The 18,613-nt window shown below is 39.0% G+C and overlaps 1 protein-coding gene across 2 annotated transcripts in view; it reads left to right on the plus strand.

The window, feature by feature from the left end:
- The window catches only part of FAM110B (family with sequence similarity 110 member B), a 153,142-nt gene that overhangs the window by 54,493 nt on the left and 80,036 nt on the right, over nucleotides 1-18,613 (plus strand). The window contains exon 3 of one of the 2 annotated variants that reach the window (XM_030938180.1): nucleotides 2,257-2,393. The exons of the other annotated variant lie outside the window; for it this stretch is intronic. The gene's annotated coding sequence lies outside the window, so the exon portion shown is untranslated. The remainder of the gene's footprint in view (nucleotides 1-2,256; nucleotides 2,394-18,613) is intronic. 2 annotated transcript variants of the gene reach the window in all.

Consider the following 18,613-nt stretch of genomic DNA (forward strand, 5'->3'; position numbering starts at 1 on the left):
CAGAATATTTATATTTTAGTAAGTTAAAGCTCACTCTTAAGTAAACCAATGGGAAAAACATCCTCTAATATGTACTTTTTCTTGTAATAATCTACTGATGGCATATTTTTTTAGCATTCCTTGGAATTATTCAGTAAGCGTTTACAAAGGATCCTGTATACAGTAGATAATTAGTATTCTGATGAATAAAAGATGAACACTTTTCCTAATATACCTCATAGAAATGTAAATATATTATTGATATTCCTGTCATTGATGTTAACATTAATAAAATATCATGGAACGGCTGGTTTCAATTTACCATTTTTGAGAAAAATGGCATATGCATGGTAGTCTTTAAAATAGTCATTGTCATTAAGGATTTGTATATTCTGTTTGTTCCCAGATGTCATGGTCTTGTGGGGAGGATAGAATATTCCTCAGCAACCTCTTACACTTTTTTTAACACGTTGGTTCCGTGTTCACACCTGTGAATTTAGGTGATAGTGCTGTGAGATACTTTTAGGATGCTATTTTTTGCGTGAACAAACAGAGGCCTAGGCTTAGAGGAAAGCATACCAGTTTTTTCTTGCTGCATAACAAATTTCCACAGACAGCACCCATTTCTTAGCTCGGTGGCTCCAAGTCTGCCATGGCTCAGCAGGGTTCTCTGTCAGGGTCTCCGATGCAAGGAGTTGGCTACACGGCCCTCTCAAGTAAGGCCATGGGGAAGAATCTGCTCCCGAGCACTCATTCAGGTTGTCAGCAGGGCTGAGGTCTCTGTTTCCTGGCCGCAGGCCGAGGACTGAAGTTTCTAGAAGCTCCTAGAAGCCACTTGCATTTGTTTGCTGTGGGCCTTCTCAGGAACATTGCAGCCAACAGCAGGATCCCTCATCAGATTCCCGTCAGACTTCAAATCTCTTTGGATTCTTTTCTGTGACTAGCCAAAGGAAGCTCTTTTAAAGGGCTCTTGAAATTAGGCTACGCCCATCCACATAATCTCTCTATCTTGAGGTCACTGTGGCACATACCTGCCAATCATGGGAGTCAAATCCATGGTATTTACTAGCCAAGGGATTACACACAGGGCATACACCAGGGGGTGGGAAGTCCTGGCCCCTCTTTGAATTCTGCTTCCATGGAAAGGTCAGTTAAGATGCTTGGGAAATGCTGCCAAATTTACCGCAGTGTTTATACTGCTTCTACTTTGAGATGTTGAAGACCGTGCTCTAAGAACTCTCTTCTTGTTTAACCTTACTGTGTTTCTATGGAAAGGAAAGCAGTGCTCTGTCCTTGGCATACAGAGATGTTCTTAATTTGTAGTCAGTAGGGCTGAGGGTTTGATGCTTATGATTTCCATTCATTGAACTGTATTCTTTCAGCCAATCACTCCTGGCCAGTGGTACCCAGATGAGGACTGTAGTCAGGTGTTCAGGTTTGCAATGAACGTAGAAACCAAACTGACCCTTGTTAAGGGCTTAACCTAGGCTAAGAACTTGACAAGCTAGGCCACAGGGAGCTGCCCTGAGTTCAAGACCAGAGGAGTGACTTGTCAAAATCACTGTTTTAGGCAGAGTAACCTTGAAGCTATGTGAATGGTAAGAGGGGAGAAGCCAGAAGCAAAAGCCAGCCAGGAATTCAGAAATGAATGCTCATTTATCAGTGGTAAGGGAGATTTAGAAATGTATTGTGTTCCTTGAATTGCTACTATCAATGGTGGTAGTGCTGGAAAAATGAAAAAGACTGAGGAAGTGTAAGCAAGCTATAAGACAAAATCAAGCTGCTTGTTAGGACTTGTGAGCACCTGGGTAGCCTATGTTTACTTTTTGGAGAGACCATATGCTCGTGACTTTCAGGGTGCATTGTTCAGGTAAATCATCAATTTGTGTATGGGACTTGCAAATATATAACATTTGGCATTTCAAATGGTAAAAAATACTATGGAGGAAGATAAAGCAAGAATGAGGATAGATGCATATTAGTATTAAGTGCATATCAATTTGTGGCTTTTAAAAATCACCTAAAATAAGTTGTTAACCAGAGGCACATGGGTTGGAATGGATATAAATGTGTATTTTACATGGAGTTATATTTCACATTTATGGCGTTTGGCCATGTGCTCTCCCCTACCTCTTTCAAAAAGCAACATTCGTTTAAATGAGGTAGATAATGGATCTATAACATTTATTATTCTGATGATAGGATGTTCATTGCTTCTGAATACCTTACTTCTCTCTGTTTGATCATTAAGCTAATCACATACTCTAATTTTCCTAGAGTCAGTATTCAAAGGGTGTTTGGCTTTTACTTCCTTTTCCTTCCACTGTTTGACTGAAGAATTTTTGAAATAAAAAAACAAAACATAGGAATCATCTGTGAGGCTGGACACTGGACAGGGAACACATCTGTTTCATGTAAGTATAAAATGCTGGCTTTACAAATATTCAGTGTGGAGTTCTCACCACATAGTTGACTGAAATTTTCCATGTTTGCAGTGGAACTTGAAATGAAAATAGAACTATATAGCTTTGTTACCATGGGAAGGGATAACATTTAATTCCATCCTTTGTGACTCAACAAAGTTCTGATGCAATGCAATGACAGTAGAAACAGATCATAGAAAGCAGCATAGAGATGTTGAGATCCTGATGTTTTAAAAGTAAACCTACATGGTAAATAGTAGACTAATTCAATAATTATTTATTGATAACTTATTTATCAATAGATATTCAATAAATATTTATTGAACAGGGTACTGTTCTGCAGTCTGGGGATATAGCAGGAAACAAAAAAAGTCCTGTCCTTGTGAGGCTTATATTTGAGTGAAATGAAGCAGAGAATAAATAAATATATAACATGTTTGTCACTCAAATGGTAAAAAGTACTACAGAGGAACACAAAGCAGGGATGGAGATAGATGTGTATTGTATATTGCAGGGGTGGGATAGGGTAGCGATTTTAGAAAGCGTGGTAGGCAGAGTTCTAAGATGGCCGTTGCAATGGTTGGTTATAAGCCTGATAGAGTGTGGTGAGGGTGATGGACCCTTACTGCTGTGATTAGGTTGCAGTATATAAAACTATCAGCTGACTGCAGTAGAGAGTCTTGCTGGCCTTGCAGAAGTGAGATGCCATGTTTAAGAGAGTCTACAAGAGACCAGTAAGACAGCTACAGACATAGATTGCAAGGGATGGTAGCTTGGGCCAGGGGTTGACTGTCAGGTGGTGAGGAGTGGTCGGGTTCTGGAAAGACTGTAACAGAAAGTATAAGATTTAATGACAACTTGACTGTGTGGTGTGATAGAAAGAGGAACAGAAATACTGACTCCTGAGTTTCTGGTCAACACAGCAGGAAGAAAGATGCTGCCATTAACTGACAGAGAAGAGGAGAAGAGTGTGGTGGGGACAGTTTTAGGAGAGATCAGGAACTCAGTTTGAGATGCTGATGACATGCAATGGAGACATGGAGTTGGCCATTGGATACACCAATCTGGTGTTTTGGAAAGATGGCCTAGAGATGTGAATGAGGAAGTCATTAGCATATTTATCGTATCTAAAGCCATGAGGTCCCTAAGGCAGTCAATATAGATAGGCAAGAAAAATATTTTAGACCAGAGTTTTGGTGCTCCAGTAAAATATTTTCAATTATTTTATCTCCATGATTTTAATGTTTCATTATTAACTTTTGTTCAATATTTGGTTCAACTTAAAATGTTTTTCTGTTCCCTTCTAGAACTTCAGTTCACTTAAAAAATTTTTCTGTTTGTGTTTGGTATACTGTATTATGTATTTAATGGAGAAGAAAAATCTTAGACAAACTAAATTGAACGTAGGTTACTTGAGAAATGAATGATTCTCAAATTGGGAAGCCCCTGAACCAGCACAGTTTCAGAACTCCAGTGCTACCACGTGGTGGAAGATTTATGGACAGAAAAAAGAAAGTGGTGTACAGAAAACTGAAGTGAGGTGCAGAAACAACCAGATTAGTTACAGCTCAGTGTTTGCCTTATTTGAACTTGGTTTGTACAGGTGGCTGCCTTTGATTGACCAAAACTCAGTGATTGACACAAGAGTAGATGACAGTCTGTTTGCACATCCAATTAGGTTACAGTTTACTATGAACTGAAGAACCTTTAGGCCAAACTTAAAATGCATAAGGAGGCAGCTATAGGCTAAATTTAATTTAATAATTAGATCTGAGGGGAGTGGAGGTGGGAAGATGGATATGAAACCACAAGATATGACATCTCCTGATGGGAAGATTCTAGCACCAGCTAGAAACAGTCTACACCCATGGTAGCCTCCTTCCAGAAGGCAAATAGATATATCCATCGAACATCTCCTTCCAATCCCAGATGAACAAAATCAAGCAGAGTATTTCTATACTTCTCCCTAGTCCTTAACTTCATTAGCAAAGAATCAGTGTGGTTTTTCAAAATGGAATTTATGGAAGACCCCTGGCTAGCTGGGTGTAATTTGCTATATTTCTTCAGTTTTAACTGTTTAAACAAATAGATACACAGAATTAGGAAGATAGACTGTCAGTGAGGATAGACAGAAGATTGAGACTGCAAAAACAGAGCCTTTGAGAGTAGATGAGAGCATAGTCTCGGGAGCCCGTGGGAATCTACCTTTGCTGAGTGCACTGGGGCCAGTATGTTTGCAGCTAGAGGCTTGTAAGGATTGATGGCAGGAATGGGGAGAACTATGTCACTCTAGCAAAAGACCTCTACCAGTAGATCTACTTCCCCCCCCCACCCACCCCGAGACAGAGTCTAGCTCTGTTTCCCAGGCTGGAGTGCAGTGGTACAATCTTGGCTCATTGCAAGCTCCACCTCCTGGGTTCATGCCATTCTCCTGCCTCACCCTCCCAAGCAGCTGGGACTACAGGTGCCCGCCACCATGCCCAGCTAATTTTTTGTATTTTTAGTAGAGATGGGGTTTCACTGTGTTAGCCAGGATGCTCTCGATATCCTGACCTCGTCATTGTCCACCTGCCTCGGCCTCCCTATAGATCTATTTTTTATGTAAGTAATCCCTGTAATTAATAAATTTCTTTTTTAGGCTAGTTAAATCTTTAATCATATATCTTAAAAATTAACAGTTATTTCATAGCACTTTCTCAAGTCCTATTTTCCTGCTTTTTTTTTTTTTCACCTGATATTAGAGAAAGCTGTTTAGTTACTGAATTGCTTCAAATGATAAGTAATTCTCCACAGTGGTACCATTTTTTAAAGATCCATACAGATCGTGATATAACATCTTTGGGAACTGAAATAATTATTCTTACCCTTGCTTGTTCCAAAAAGGACTGCAGCAGCAACCTTTGAGCGTTTGGGTTTTCAGTAGTTTATCTACTGTAATGAGGACATTGGCCCAGGGCAGCCAACAGAGCTGACCTTGTCACTGTGGCGAGTTAGCAGCGGGGTCAGAGAGCAGCGTGGTTTCACTGTGTACACTCTGATTTTCAGTGCTAAAAGTCCAGAAAAGCTCTCTACTTGACCTGCCATGGGCATTTGCTCAGATCTGACCAGCAGATGTGCAGTGTTGAGGATCTGGTTTTAGCAGACTGCGTTGGAATAGGTTTGAAAAGGTCTACCCTTCTTATACCTTGATACGTCTTTTTCTGTCTTTTCTATTTATACCTTTTGGTATTTAAGTAGATACCCTTCCTGATCTACAGATTATATTTTAATTGATTTTCCTTAAACCTGTGGAAACAAAGTATTTTGTGTCATTTGAGAAAAATACAGCAAGCTTTTCTCTGCTCCTCTTACTGTTTTGTGTGTTTTTCAAAGCATGGCATTTTCAGTGCTCTTTTGAAGTTCAGTGAATCAATTGAGCTCTTATGTGACAGAAGTGACTTTTTTCTTCTGAGGTACACTGGCCTTGTTGAGAGCCAATCCTGGTCAAATGAAGCATCCTCTTATAAGTAGAACACTTTCTTTAACCATCTGGAGTCACACATGGGACCCACTCTACTTCTAGCTGTGATCCGCATTGATACCTGTTAATATGCTCTGTGCAAGAAAGGATAAACACCCTCAAATCTCATGTTTCATGATAAAAACTAACAATTTGCAGAAACTGGAGAGAAACATTTGACTGCATCAGAAGTTGTACAGTTGGAGACAAAGGGTTTCATATTTATGCCCTGAAGTTTCAGCTTCCAGTATTTATTAGAGATGGGATTCCACAGGATCTTTTAGTCTTGCCTAGATCAGGGGTTGGCAAACTATTGCCTGTGTGCCAGATCCAACCCTCTGTCTGTTGTGTAAATAAAGTTTTATTGGCAGACAGCCATGATCATTTGTTTATGTGTTGACTATGGCTGGTTTCACTACAGTGGTGGAGTTGAGAGGTCATGAGAGACTGTCCTCCAAGGCATAAAGTATTTACTATCGGGTTCTTTATGAAAAAGTTCACTAATCCCTAGTTTAGTATATATGACTTTTTTAAAAACTAAAAATTTTCAGTCACTAAATAATTTTGGAATAATTGATATTTTTAGCTTTGTCAGCATGAATCCATCTAGAAGATGGTTTAAAATAAGTACAATTTAAATATTTGGCTTTTTCTAATGCCATTTCAATTTCTGCAGGTTGTTAAAATCTAACTTAAGAAGCGTAATGTAATTGTATAATAAAGTCAGACTACGAGAGAGCACTGACATTTTATATAAAACTAAGTATTAGGTTGCATTTTCATATAGCCTGATAACATTTAAAACTAAAATCTTCATGAAGGCATAATTCATCTATCTGCTAAGTACTCCCTTATAAATTACCCAAGATGACATGTTTATGGCCAAACATGAAGGTTGGATTTGCTTTGACTGAAATCACATGAAAACTTAGTTTGTTCAGGTTCATGTGCGTGCATTTCTGTGAAAATTTCAGCATTTCTTTCTGGTAGTTTAAATTGTCATACAGTGCATAGTTTATTTGAACTGATACTCAGTTTTTTGTAGGCTTTTGGTTGTTGATGTGTGTTCCAGTGTGGTAACAGTGGGTCCCCTTTCCCAGCGTTTTCCATCCCACCCTTGCTGTAACAGCAGGATGTAGTCACAGGGTCTGGAACCCTGCATGTATGTTCTCTCCGTCACTTCTTGCGCTTTGGTGACTCAGGTGGGATGCACGGCCGAAAATGAGGAGGCCCTATGTTTTTAGTGGAAATGATCTGCCCTTTTTTCTGTCTAGAGCTGGTAAATGAGGGCAACACAGGAATGGCATTAAGTGCTGCAGAGTGTAATTACTGCTTGATTTATTTACACCATGGCGGAGGGGTGAGCCCACTGCCATGACAGGACACTCAGCTGGCTCCCTGGTCATGGGCTCTCTGGAGGGCTCTGCTTCCCTTTGCTGATCCTGCACTTGGTCACTGCCCTCCTTGGTGAGAGCACTGGACAGACGAGCTCTCCAGGGTGACCTGGCTGGGTCCCCTCGAGCACACACTGTGGGCACAGATACAAAAGTGCTGCGCTTGTTGATGGAGTGCCTGAGAATTGTCAGACATGGACCTGCTCACGCACAAACACAGGGCACATTTAGGCAGCTGAGCCCAATGTTTTTGGTAAGACTGCCCTTCTGTATTTCCTAGCCATTGGGAAATTTGACTATAGTTCATTTTCCTAAAGAATATGACTTTCAGTTTTTCTTATTTTTTATACTGCCGTGAACCAACCTTAAGGATCCAAATTCTCTCAAACAGACTTTTTAAAATCAAGATTTCCCCTTTTCTCAGCCTCCACCCTTTTCTCTGTCACCATCTTAAGCCCCTAGGAAGGCCCTGCAGTTCAGAAATAGTGATGTGGCTTCGTGGTTCAAAGGCACCTCTTGGGGTCCACTGCCAGCATGCTCCAGTTCCACCTCTTACCAGTTAGTAGTCCTGAAGAGGTTAGTTATCTCTCCATCAGTTTGCTCAACTGTAAAATGGTGATAGTAGTATCTGCTTCATGGAACGTTGCAAGGATTAAATGATTAATGCCTTTTGGCATGGGGCCAGGCACATGGAAGGTGCTCAATAAAGGTTAGCTATTCCTGGGCTGTCGCTAAATGATTCACCTGGTGCTTGTGTTACTTTGCTTCCTCCTGCACTCCACAGGGGTGGCCTCCAACCTGCATTGCTTTGACTTGTCCTATTAGTGTCACTGAGACCATTTTGCCCTGTGGGGCCATGGGGAGGGGATAATTTGTCATTGACATGTTTTAGAATTGTCTGCATGTGGCTTTATTACTGTTTTTTACATTCTCTACAGACAGTGCACACCCTTATTAGTTGCAGGGTGGTTGCTTTCACCTTCTCTCCTTTTGAAGCTATGAAATTGCTATAGTGACAGCTGTTATTATTTAAGAAGTAGCTGGATCTTAATGAAATTATTTAACTTAAAGTCATATAGTGAGGAAGGAACAGAACAGATAGTCAAACCCAAGACTGTTTTTAAAGACTTCTTTGACCTCAAAATGCTTAGCTGTGAGTTTAAGAATGATATCAGAGATGAAAAGGAAAAAAAAAAAAAAAGACAATTGTGAATAATACAGTCATATAAAATATATATTAATTTCCTCCTGAAAATGGCTTTATTAGAAACGTGGGACAAATAAAAGAAAAAATGGTAAGATAAAAGCTGAAGAGGCAAAAATATTAGTTGAAAACATAAAGAAAGATGTCAAGTCAATGTTAACAGGGATTAACTTTAAAATAAGGCCTATGTATGAATAGGAAGAATTATTCTCAAGTCCTTTTAAAGTAATCTCAATATCAAGGCACAATATGACATTGGAATACATAAACTATAACCATCATAAATGCATGAGAGCTTGAGTAATTTTTTTCTTTAGATATACATGATATGCTACATATAAATAAGAGGTTGAAAGTTTCAGTGGAATTTAAAATAAAAATAATTTTATTAGGATGATCAAATCAGTAATAAAACCTTTTTTAAAACTTTAGAGTAATACCATGTTTGTAATGTTTTGTACGATAGGGTTTTTTGAGGTAAAATTTACTGATCTTAAGTGTACAGTTCGATACATTCTGACAACTATATATACTCAGGTAATCACCCTAATAAACATATAGAATATTTTCATCATCCCAGCAAATTCTCTCTTGCCACTTATCAACTTTCCCTTTCCACCTCCAGAAGAAATCATTGTTCTGATTCTATAATCGTGAGTTAGTTGTATTAAAGTAAATGGAATCCTACAGTAAGTGCTCTTTGCACTGGTTCCTTTCATTTAGTAGGATGTCTTTGAGATTCATCTCCAGTAGGATTGCTGCCTTTTATTGATGAATAATATCCATTTTCTGGCTATACCAGTATTTGTTTATCTGTTCTTCTGTGAATGGATATTTGAATTGTTTCCAGTTGTGCACTTTGAATGAAGTTGCTGTAAATATTGCTGAATAAGTCTTTTTGTGGACAGGTGTTTTTATAGACCTTGGGTCATGCCCATGATTGGAACTGCTGGGTCATAGCACAAGGGTTTGGGTAACTTTATAAGAAGCTGTCAAAGAAGCTTTCCCATTAGCAGTGTGTGGGAGTTCCAATTGTTTCACCTCATTGCCAACATTTAGTATTGTCTTTTTCTTTTTAGTTATTCGGGTGGCTATGGAATTGTGTCTCATTACGTTTTTAATTTGCATTTCCCTGATAGCTACTGATACTGAGTACTTTTTCATATGCTTATAGATCATTTGTGTTTGTGAAATGTCTGTTCAAGTCTTTTGCACCCTTTTTAAGTTTGATTGCTGTTCTTTTGTTACTGAATTGTAGGAGTTATTTTTTTTTCTGGCTAAGTCATTTTTCAAGTTTATGTATTGGATATATTTTCTTTCATCTAGTTTTTTCCTTTTTATTTTCTTCAGTGTTATTTGATGAGCAGACATTTTAATTTTTGTTAAAGAGCAATTTATAAATTCTTTCAAAACAGTTGATTTTTTTGCAGCTCTACCAAATTTGTACCTACTTTAAGTTTGCAAAAATAGTCTCCTGTTTGTTCTAGAGGCTCTATAGTTTAAATTTTTAACTTTTAGATCTGTGATCTACCTCAGATTGATATTTTTGGTGTGAGGTAAGGGTCAGCATTTACTAATTTTTTAAATATATATCCAATTCCTTCATGATCATTTTTTGAAAATACTTTAAATTTTTCATTGTATTACTAAGTGCCTTTGTTAAAAATTGATTGTGTAATATATATGTGGATGTATTTATAGTCTGTTTCTTATCTTTTATTGATATGTTTGTTCTTATTAACACTGAAGTGTTGGGATTACAGTGTCTTTATGGAACAATTGAGCTGTCTTTCTGGGGGAGGAGGATACTTTCTTATCAGTAGGAACACAGACAACCTGCCCATCTAGATTCCTCACCGTGGCTCACATTTCCACAAAATGTGAAACATCACTAATGCATGATTCTGACATTGAATTTTGTAGGTGGAATGTGTTATGCAGTTGGATGACTTCAGTTTGTTCAGATATGAAAAATTTGGTGCAGTACATTTCATTTCACTGCAATTTAGGTCAGGGAATAATGCTGAAAGGAAATATGTGTGAAGGCATGAGTGAGCACAGACTACAGAGTGGCCCAAAACTAATAAATCAGAAAGGAAGATAGATTAACTGAAATTCCGATTAATCTCACACAACTGAGACCAATTAGACCAACCAATACTTTAAGTAATAGTGCTTTCATATTGCTTTTTCTTGGTTGCCAATGGAGTATTTTTTTTTCCTCCCTAACATCTTCCCCAGCAGCACATAGCGTACAGTATATTTTGGGAAAAGGGAAATTATTTTGCGAAAAGTAAAATGACAGGGAAGAAATTCTCTATAAATTTCATTTCTGAAAATGAGGAAATTTTAAGGAAAGAGACAGTTACAAAATCAAAAAAGATCTTTCTTCTCTGTCCCCCTCTCTCAACCTATCCCAAGCTGGGATTTGAGAAAGGAAACCCTTGCCCACCAGTGCAGGGCCCTGGCTCTATCACGTAGGGCCTCTCAAGGATGAGAGCTCAAGTGTTAGTCCTCATCAACGAGACCACCCACGACTGATGGAAGAGCAAGGCCTGTGTGATTTTCTGCTTTCTTTACCCGGAGAAGCCAGGATCCACTCTGTTCTGTGTGGATGAGCTGCACCCATTGAGGGCAAATGAAATTATTTATTTGAGGGCAAATAAAATTAACTGAGAGCACCCCTTCCCCCAACACACAGCATAATGTTCTCAGTATAACAGAACACTAGCTACCGTCTTTCTAAAGTCTGGCATTGATTTATATCACATGTTCAAATTGTTTTAATTCAACTACTATAGAAATAAATGTGAAGATCATGCTTACCCTTTGGGAGAAGATGGTTAAAATTATAAAAGCTTCTGTAGTCTGGAAAACATTGAAAATGCCATCAAGCTATCAGGTGGACAGTTCCTGTTGCTGCTCTCTAGACCCCTGGAAGGGTTTTCTGCTCATCTGTCAAATACTTTGTGCCATTTATTCCTATTACAGAATATTTCTGTGGCATTACTTTAAAAGCCTTCTATATAATTGACTATGCAAACCAGTTGTGTAGGCTTGACTCAGACTTTATGATAAAAAACATTCATCATATGCTATCCCCTGTAAGAGGAATTTAAACTCTCCTCTTCATTAGAAGGCCTGCCTGCAGTGGAATTAAAATAGCTTCTCCTGAATGGGAGCACAGACTTGGTACAGATCATGAGCAGTCATTCAAGAGGAATGTAATCAAATACTTGAAATTTAAATTAGCTTGTAATCTGACTTTGAAAATAAAGTACAAGAGAGACCCAAGAAAGTTTCCTGAAGGTGAATTAATGTCCTTCACACCACTTCCTGTTTCAGAGCTAATAGCATACACATGATAAAAGTATTATAGCAGTGAAACTTATCTTTCCCATGTGCTCCTTCTCCCAGGTCACTGATACTGTGCTTAGAAAAGGTGGCCTACATAGAGAGAACCCACATCTGCAAAAGCAGCTTTCAGACATCACCAGGGATTTACAAACTCTTTCAGCAATGTTTGGAGGAATAACTTCTTTTTATTGGGTCCATAAAGCATAAATTGTTAACCCAAGAAAGAGAAAGAACCTTAAATAAGTGACACAGATTTTCTTCTTTATTTAGAAACTATTCTGATGTTCATATTTTTAAAGGATTCTTTCTCTTCAAATATCTTTTCCTCATTCTTGAAGGACACGATACTTTCTTTTCTGTTAAAATCACCCAGTGGGAAATGCTGCAGCAGACTGACACTTGTGAAATGAAAAAGGTCCCATCGTTATTGCGGCTGCCTTTAGCAAAATTATATAATGAAAAATCATTTCTTTGCTATAAAAGAAGACCATGGAAAAGCATCTCTGCATATATTATTGTATGTAAATTAGGAACAGGAGAAATATAGGGAATGTAGATACAGAGAAATCATCACTGTTTATGAACAGTGTAACATTTCTAAAAAGAAATTGGGGTGATTATTTTCAATAGAAGAAAAGTCTTAGCTTTACAGATAATTACATTCTTAATAGTATAGATGGAATAGAGCTCAGTTTGCTTCAAGGCAGATTTCTGTTAAACAGGCTCCATTTGCACATTAATTTCTGTTGTGGAAGTTAAAAAATTGGTCCCTAGATATAATAAAACTACCTTTAAAATATACACATATAAATGGATATATCTTTCTGACAAACCCATTGAACCATTATCTGTTAATGATACTGAGCTATGATTCACAGATATTTTGAACTGTGGAAGTAAAAATATAGCCAGGAGAGGCAGACACACTGAAATATGATTGCTTTGCTTTACCTCATTTTAAACTCGATTCCCACTATAGTGGTAACAATCCATAAAATTTCAGAAACTTGCCAAGGTTCATGTCAATCTTGAATCATGCTAATGTTTCTAACTTTATATCCAAAGAAATTATTTTCCATTTTCCCCATCACTTAAACTTACTGGCTGCTTTCCAGACATTTGAATCTGGCCATATCTCCCAAGTATATAAGAATATCCTTACATAAAATGAGAGAATTGTCCAAATAACTGAGGAATGAAATATCTAGGCCTTTCTTAGCAATGAGGACTTGTACCAGCGCCAACAGAGGCTTTCCCTAATGTCTAATAATAATCAGCAAATTGGCTGACAATTCTGAGCTGAACTTTTGGGGCCCAGCCTAATGGTTTGACTGATGGTTGGGAATGGTTAGCACATCAAAATCCTGTTTGCTGAGACTGCTACTTACTATCTGGTTAACAAAGCTGAGCTGCACCATGTAGACGGGCAGTAGGCTAGATCCGATGACCACAGCACGGAGCACAAGAATCTCTTAAGACCGAGACTTTAGAGGGGCCACTCATGAAAAATTTACCCCCTCCAGTTTTTACCTTTTCCTTGGGTGGAAGTGGGAAAAAAATACCAAGTTTTTATATTCAGTGTTAGTAATGCCATGGTAGAAAAATTAAACAATTCAGACAGGTTGACTATCTCTGCCATGCATAGATAAAAACTATTGATGCTGTAGCATTTGCCTCACCTCCAACACTGGGGATTACAGTTTGACATGAGATTTGGGCGGAAACACAGACCCAAACCATATCAAAAGGATACCATGGTAAATGCCTTTCTCTAATATTTCTGTACATATCGTCAATTATTTCATGTTTGGGGCATGTGATCCCAACTATTTCCTTAGAATTATATTTCCAAAATGAAATGGCCAGGGGTAAAGGCATACACATTTTTTTAAATTTCAAAAGTTGTTCCAAGTTGCCTCATGGAAAAAGTTGTGCTTAGTTAAGTTGCAGAATTTCTAGATGTTATTAACACAAATTCTTAACAGTATAACAGTTTTCATTTGGATTGTGCTCAGGGCATGAGGGTTATGTATTTATACTATATACATCTTTTTCAGGGAGGGTGTCAGTTTTTCTAGTATTATCTATCATTTGGCCTGGATGTTTTAGTTTTGCCATCATCCAAGTGGGGAGAATTTAGATGATGTTTACTAAGTGTTAGGCACTCCCTAAATGCTTCATGTATGCATTAACTCATTTAGTTAATCCACACAATGTCCTCCTCCAGATGTTCGAAATGAAAAAATGGAAGCATAGAAAAGTTAAGTAGCTTACAAAAGGTTACCAGCTAGAAAGTAGCTGGATTGCGATAAAACGTAATGAATGGCATAGAAGGAGAGACGTATATGATGATACTTTTCTAGGAAGATAATTTCTCCCTAGGAATGTCATTTAAGATATAACCCCCAAAGTTTTTATATGACTCTTATCAAGACTGCTATCCTTTAGCCTCTACTAATTTTTAAAGTTTCAGAAAGACCCTAGATAAATTTCATAGCAAATGATGTTCTTTACTTACATATTTGTTTGGATAAAAGTCTAATCTTTCAAAGTGACTAGTGTTGAAACATAATTATGAACATTCATGGCATGCATACTTGAAATTCTTCCATGAATCTTTTTTTAAAAACAGCAGCATGCTTTACCCGTGCAAGATTATATGCCTTGATTTTGGACAGTAAGTGCAGAGATGCATTAAAGAGCTGGTGATGGGGCTGAATGGGACTACTTCAAATTATCAGAACCTTCACATCACTGAAATGGTGGACATTTTGCTTTAGAAGACAAAACTGAAATTTAGGATATTTGTCCATGTATTGTAATTTAAAATTTTATAGAAATTATTCCATGGTCCATATAGAAAGAATTCCAGGTCCCTTAGGTGGTACAGAGATGAATAATGAGGTAAACACTTTCATAACCTAGAGGATGCCTGTTAACATCCAAAACCATGGTATGATATGAGAACAGAAGGGAAGCTAAAGTCTTAGGATGACTTCTGCAACAGAATTCATAGCTCTCATTAAACAATAATATCTATTTATGATTTTAATACCTAATTATTATTAGGTTGGAATATGTCATTATTATGGTTTTATTATATATTAGATTAATCCTATCCAGTTACTATGCCCATGGGATAATTATAAATAATTTTTGTGTGTAGGAATGAATTGAGTGTTAGGAATGAATTGAGTCTGGAGTCACAGAGCAAGTCCTGTAACCCCCCTGGGCCATTTCCATATCTCTAAGTGAGAAGATAAGAATACCTACCCAACGGCATTTTGGGGATTCTCAAAGCAGATCCTATATGTGACGTTTCGTTTGCAATTTTAAAGCCCTGTTCAGGTTTAGTCATTGGCATTGTTGAATCTGTCTCCTTCACTGGTTTGGAAGGTCCTTGTCCTCCTCATCCTAACACAGTATTTGGCAGATGATAGGAGTAAATAAATATGAGTTAAACGTCATTATGACAACAGAGAGGAGGAGCCCTGATGACAAGAAACTGCATGAGAACCAAGTTCCCGCTCCAGTGTGAGAGTCCTAGTAACCTCTTTAATTCATACCCCTTCCTGAGCTTCGTAGTACCCTGCCCCCTTCACCAGTACTGTAAAAAGCAGATCATTTGAGGAAGAAGAAAAACTAGGCTTTGAGAAGACACTTCAGGATGCACAATTGGCTTCTAACCTGAGCCCTGCAGAGAAGACTCAAGCGGTTTGCTCAGAGCTTTTGTACCTGGCAAGGTCATTGTCCAACATCATTGTCCCTCTCAGCGGGCAGCCTCTCTGAGAACTCACACTTAGTGTTCGGGGCTGATGCACAGGTACTGGGGAGCCACTGAGGACCTTTTCAGACAGTGAGGCTGCCTCATGGCACAGGGATGCCAAGTGTCTGTAGGGGAGCTGGGGCCAGGGCTGCTGCCCATGGCCTTTGGAGCAGCAGGAGTGACTTCTAGCAGCCAGTTTCAGTCTGCCCCAGGCCAACCAGGCCACAGCTGAATAAGTGCCTGGTATGCCACACTCTTCACAAAAAAAGAAAGATTGCTGTTTGAGTGTCAGAAACAGAGAAGGAAGGGGCACCAGCTGCCTGGACTCTTGCCCACCAGTTGTCTTGCCCCTGGTAGCCAGAAGGAGACTTTCACAACCTGGGTATTCTTTTCTTTTCCTCAGTGTGGGGTGATCCTGGTGGCTCCCCAGACCCGGCTCACATTGACTGGGGAGCGGATTGTTGGTTTCGGTGCCCAGCTCTGCCTGCAGTGACTTCATGTTGTGGCTTGAGGTCCCCCTGATAGAAATGCTGCTCAGCACTCAGCCCTCCAAGCTGCCCTCCACTCCTTATGTGGGCTGGGGCCCAAGGCTTCCGCTGGACCAGGGCTCAAACGCCGGTCCGGTCCTTTAACATCAGACGCAATAGCCCCACGTGCTGCCAGGCCTCCTTCTCAGGCCCTGGTGCAGTTCATCAGAGCAGAAACAGCTCTCCAGGACCCCTCTCATTAAGGTAGTGTTTGACCAGCAGCTGAAACCGAGATACTTCCTGCCAGAATATTATGATCTCTCTAAAGTTATCCCGGAGCCCTGGCTTTCAACAGAATCATTTTTTATACGTGAACCCTAACTTTTTTCCAAGGCGAAAAAACTGTAACAGTTGTAACAATTCTGTATGAAAATTCTGGAAACACAGCCTCATTTTCAGTCTCCAGGGTTAGAGAATGAGAACAGAACTTGAGGAAATCCATGCAGTGAGGCAGAAGGTTTCTGTAGCGCCTGCTCCTCCTCGTCAGTACAGCAAATGTAAAATGTACACGTCCGCATTCTCTGAGCCAGGAAGAGTAGATGAGGGTTTCGACTTGGAAGATAATGGGAATCTACAAAGATCCAGAAGGAGAGAAGCGGCGGTCAGACCCTCAGGGAGCTTGAGCCAGACAAACCCTTTCCTCCTCTAGTGTGTGTGGTTGTGTCTCCTCCTTCATCCTCCGTCCACTGCCCCCGGCTAGCTTCTCTACGACCTTCACAGCCCTTGAAGGTCTTTCCCCGTGCTCCTGCTGAGGAAGCCAGCAAACCTGCTTCATCCTTAGCCAGATCCTCCACCCCTGTCATGTGAGCATCCTGTGCTGAGCTGCAGTTTACCTGATCTTTATTGCTTGTTTGTTAATCACTCAATGAGCACTCCAACATTACAACAGAAGCTCCTTTAGGAATCAGAATGCTCTGTTATTCCCTACGGTATTTCCAGGGTCCAGCACAAGTCCTTACACATAGTAAGGGCCTAACATGATTCACTGAGCAAACAATGATTTTTCAGAATCAAAAGTGTGTTGACTGAAGTTCAAAGACAAGAGGGCTCATTCCAGAGGTTGTATACATAGGCCCCCCCTTAGCCAAGCGGCAATAAGAAAGATTCCCAGTGAACTGTTACTCAGCTCCAAAACAAATACTGGGTCTGAACATGTTGAAAGATAAGACCCAAGAAAGGACAGTAGCTTTCTTCTTTTAGAAAGTGTCTGTTTAATGTCTTCTACTAAACAGGCATGAAACAAATTAATTAAACAGCTTTTTCAGTGCCTATTTTGAGCTAGCAGTCTGTTAAATGAAGAGGAAGGCAGAAGCTGTTAGATGTTTCCTAGAGAAATGCCTAGAAGTGTTACTAGCCTGTATCCTGGCAGCCTGCAGGGAGCTGTGCCTTAGGCCAAATCTCTGAAGCCAATTCCTCTTGGAGTTTTTACCTCCTGATGATGGTGATTGCACTCTGATAATTCACGAGGAAGATGCTTCAAGGTAGGACACACAGCTCTCACTTTCTTTAGCCGGTTATCTCCATCACATTTTTCCAGGGTTTGTGTATGTGTTTGCATTCCAGCACAGGTTTTCACTCTTGAATTTATGGACCATGAGTTTCTGTGCTTTCCCTTGAGGTTTATGGTCCATGTCATTCCTTTCACTGGTTTATTTACCAACAGTTTGTGGTACACAGAGATTGGTGGATGAAGTGCCCCTTCGCCAGTAGTCCTGTTTCTTGGTTACTAATTAATCCCTGTGAAGATTTAGTTCCTCAGAGCAAATCATAATGCCTCTTGAGCGTGTCAGCTTTTTGTTTTTTAGCTAAAAAAAAAAAAAAAAAAAAAAAAAAAAAAGAAATGGGAAGTTTGCATTTTATCTTTGGATTGGAATTTGACTGGTAGAATATACCCACTTGTAGGAAATATAAAAAAAACACATTGAACATTTACAAATTTGATTAGATCAGCTCAGGGCTGCTAATTCTGTAGAACATATTGACAAGAAAGAAATTAAGGGAAAAGAAGTAGATAAACAACTCTCAGAACTGAGAGTTGCATTTGACTGGCTGACTCCTCTCCCTTTTCAACATAAATTTGTCATTTTAAATTTAATCCAGCTCCTTCTAATTAAAACTTTTCCCAATTTATATTCCATAGAAAACATTTTTGAAATTTATATCATTAATAAAAATAATTAGAAGCCCTTAATTTCCTGAAAAATTATTTTTAAGATAGGTTTGTATAGAATCAAGTGAAAGTAGTGACTATTATATATCTAAAAAGAAGTAGGTGAAATAATTTGCCTTACAACAGTGAATACCAATAATTGTTCTGTGTGATTAATCAACCCTACCATTAGCTTCGTGGCCTTCATGACTTCTGAATGGTATTTCTGACAGAACTGTACGATGGAGACATGTTGAGGTACTCTTTTGAGTGCTGTGATGCTGGAAAGAAAGGGAGACAATATGGAGTGGTTAA

This window comes from Rhinopithecus roxellana, chromosome 9, assembly GCF_007565055.1.
Source record: "Rhinopithecus roxellana isolate Shanxi Qingling chromosome 9, ASM756505v1, whole genome shotgun sequence".
Taxonomy (NCBI): Eukaryota; Metazoa; Chordata; class Mammalia; order Primates; family Cercopithecidae; genus Rhinopithecus; species Rhinopithecus roxellana.